The sequence below is a fragment of the Cebus imitator genome, unplaced genomic scaffold (assembly GCF_001604975.1).
Source record: "Cebus imitator isolate Cc_AM_T3 unplaced genomic scaffold, Cebus_imitator-1.0 Scaffold85, whole genome shotgun sequence".
NCBI lineage: Eukaryota > Metazoa > Chordata > Mammalia > Primates > Cebidae > Cebus > Cebus imitator.
Window position 1 is genome coordinate 9,574,459 of NW_016107400.1, and position 3,658 is coordinate 9,578,116.

The following is a 3,658-nucleotide window of genomic DNA, read 5'->3' on the forward strand; positions in this document are numbered from 1 at the left end:
CATGCCTGTAATTCTAGCCACTCGGGAGGCTGAGACACAAGAATCACTTGAACCCAGGAGGTGGAGGTGACAATGAGCTGAGATCACCTCGCTGCACCCAGCCTGGGCAACAGAGTGACACACTATCTCAGAACAAAAAAAGTTGTCTTGGATTATAACCCAGAGTGTAAAATAAATAACCATGAGTCAATACTGGCATTAATAAATGATTACATAAATAAATAAATGGAAAAGAGAATAGAGAAATCTTCTTCCATGCTGAATAATTCCAAATAATTTTTTAGATACGCATCCTCCACCCCGAGGAGACTGAAATTAACATCAGTCAGATGCAGTGGCGCACACCTGTAACCTCAGCACATGGGGAGGCAGAGGCAGGAGGAACACTTGAGCCCAGGAGTTGGGAGGCCAGCCTGGACAACATAGTGAGATCCTGTCTCTACTAAAAAAAAAAAAAAAAATTTATGGTAGCTAAATGATGAGAACACATGGATACACTGAGGGAAATAACACACACTGGAGCTTGTGGGAGGGTGGAAAGGTAGGAGGGAGAGGATCAGAAAAAATAACTAATGAGTACTAAGCTTAATACCTGGGTGATGAAATAATCTATACAACAAATCGCCATGACACATGTTTACCTGCATAACAAACCTGCATATGCTGTATGTAACTTACTCCTGAACTTAAAAGTTAAAAAGAATTTAATTAAAAATAAAATAATTTTTAAAAGACTACCATCAACAGTGGTAAGTCATGTTGATAGGCTGATAGTACGTACCATTTTGTTTTGTTTTGTTTTGTTTTGTTTTTGAGATGGAGTCTTGCCCTGTTGCCCAGGCTGGAGTGCAGTGGTGTGACCTTGGCTCACTGTAACCTTTGCCTTCCGACTTCAAGTGATTCTCCTGCCTCAGCCTCCTGAGTAGCTGGGATTACAGGTGTGAGCCACCATGTCTGGCTAATTTTTTGTATTTTTAGTAAAGATGGGGTTTTCATGTTGGCCAGGCTGGTCTTGAACTCCTGACCTCAACTGATCCACTCTCCTTGGCCTCTCAAAGTGCTGGGATTATAGGCAAGAGCCAGTGCACCCAGCCAGATAGTATGTACCCTTGATATAATGTGATGAGAAGGGTACTTCACTCCAAAACCCATAACCCCAGCCTAATCATTAGGAGAACATCAGAAAAACCCAGCTGAAGGACATGCTACAAAATACCTGCCTAGTACTCAAGACTTCAAGGTCATGAAAACCAGGGAAAGTCTGAGAAACTATCACCGCCAAGAGAAGCCTGAGACATGACCACCGAGGTAACGTGGTGTTCTGGATGGGATCCCGAAGGAGAAAAAGGGCATGAGATAAAAACTAAGGAAATCTGAAGAAAGTATGAGCTTTAGTTATTAAAAAAAATATATATATATATGGGCCGGGCGCGGTGGCTCACACCTGTAATTCCAGCACTTTGGGAGGCCGAGGTGGGCAGATCAGGCTGAGACCAAGAGATCGAGACCATCCTGGCCAACACCATGAAATCCTGTCTCTACTAAAAAAAACAAAAACATTAGCTGGGTGTGGTGGTACGCACCTGTGGTCCCAGCTACTCAGGAGGCTGAGGCAGAAGAATCGTTTGAACCCAGGAGGCGGAGGTTTGTAGAGAGCCGAGATTGTGCCACTGCACTCCAGCCTGGCAGAGAGAAGACTCTGTCTCAAAAAAAAAAGATCAATATGGGTTCATTAATGGTGTAAGATGCCCTATACTATGTAAGATAGTAATCATAAGGAAAACTGGGTGCAGGATATATGGAAAATTTCTCTACTAGCTTTGCAATTTTTCTGTCAATCTAAATGTATTCTAAAATTAATTTTTTAATTTAAAAACTGTCATACAGCCTCTACCTGGTACCTTCGTTCTTGGGGCACACACCTTGGGCACCCCGAACTGACCTGTGGAAGTCGAGCTCCCTGAAGCCATCCTGTTGCACAGACCATGCAGAGAGAACATATTAGAAACAGAGACACCCAGCTGGGCGTGGTGGCTCACACCGGTAATCTCAACACTTTGGGAGGCTGGGGTGGGAGGATCGCTTGAGCTCAGGAGTTGGAGGCCAGCCTGGGCAACACAGCAAGACCTTGTCTTTACAAAAAAAAAAAAAATTAATTAATTAGCTGGGCATGGTGGCTCATGCCCGTAATCCCAGCTACTTGGGAGGCTGAGGCAGGAGGATTGCTTGAGACCAGGAGTTTGAGACCAGCCTGGGCAACATGGCGAGACACCATTTCTACAAAATTGAAAAAGAAAACTAGCTGGGTGTGGTGGCGTGGGCTGTGGTCCCAGTTACTCAGGAGGCTAAGGTGAGAGGATCGTTTGAGCCCAGAGGGTCAAGGCTGCAGTAAGCCTTGTTCACACCACTGCACTCCATCCTGGGCAACAGAGTGATACCCTGTTTCAAAAAGAAAAGAAACAAACACACAAGGGTCCCCTTCTGTTCCAGCCCCCAGATGTTTGAGTCTTCCCAGCCCAGGTGCCAGACACGCATGTGAGGGGGCCTTTCAGATAACTTCAGCCCCTGGGCTTCCAGCTCCCCAGCTGACACCAGGTGGAACACAGTCGAGCCGTCTCCACCAATCCCTGCTCACATTACAGATTATTGCTCAAAATAAATGTTGTTTTAAGCCACCAAATTTTGTGGTGGTTTGTGACTCAGCATTAGATAAATGGGTGACTGGTCTGCAAAACCACCTTCGGTGGCTGATGTGTCTTCCGTACTGACTTCCACTAGGTGCTGGGCACTGGCCACACAGAGATTCATAGGATAGGGTCCCTACCCTTAAAGAACGCACATTCAAGTAGAAGAAATCAAGTGCCATGAGAGTGATGGCAAACAACGACAATACTGGATTAAAAGGATCAATGCAGTACTTTAGAGACAGAAATGAGTGGATGGCCCTAGGGGATTCTGGGGATACTGATGGTAGTGGTGGCCTGTTTGGCGCAGCCGCTGTGAAGACTCCGGCTGCAGTAGGGGAGATGCAGCCAGGACTGCACACACCACGGGGCTAGTGGGAGCCAGGAACAGGGAGGAGCCCTGCCCCATTCTGAGTTGCTCGGCTGGGAGCCCCATGCTCTTCTGGCACAGCTACAGCCGCCCCACCATGGCTCCAGACAAGGGCACATCCCTGAGCTCTCAGGGGCCAGGGAAGACCCCCCACCCCGCAATGACAGGCTCAGAAGTGCCTGCTCCCACTGTCTGGCTTCTCCCTGCTCCCAGCACTCCGATTTCAGAGCAAAGTTGTGGCCAAGCCTGGGCACTGTCACAACCCAGCCAGGTGTGCAAACACTTGAGGACATGCTAGCTTCTAGCCATCTCGGCCCCCTCCAGACTTTGGTCACTGACAAACATGGGAGGGAGGCCAAGGGGGAGCTGAGGGCAGATCGGCACAGGCCTACAGGCACCTCTTGTTATAAACAGCCTGGGCACTGTGGATGACATGTATTAAACAGATAGCAGCAGGAGGCAAACAGGCTCCTGGGTGGAAAGGCATGGGTCCCCAGAAAGCCCCACCTTCAAGCCATGGATAGGCCAGCCTGAAGCCTGGGGGCTGGGCTGTCAGATCCAGGTGGAGTCTGTGGCCCAGAGTGAGAGCCTACGGTGCTTTTTC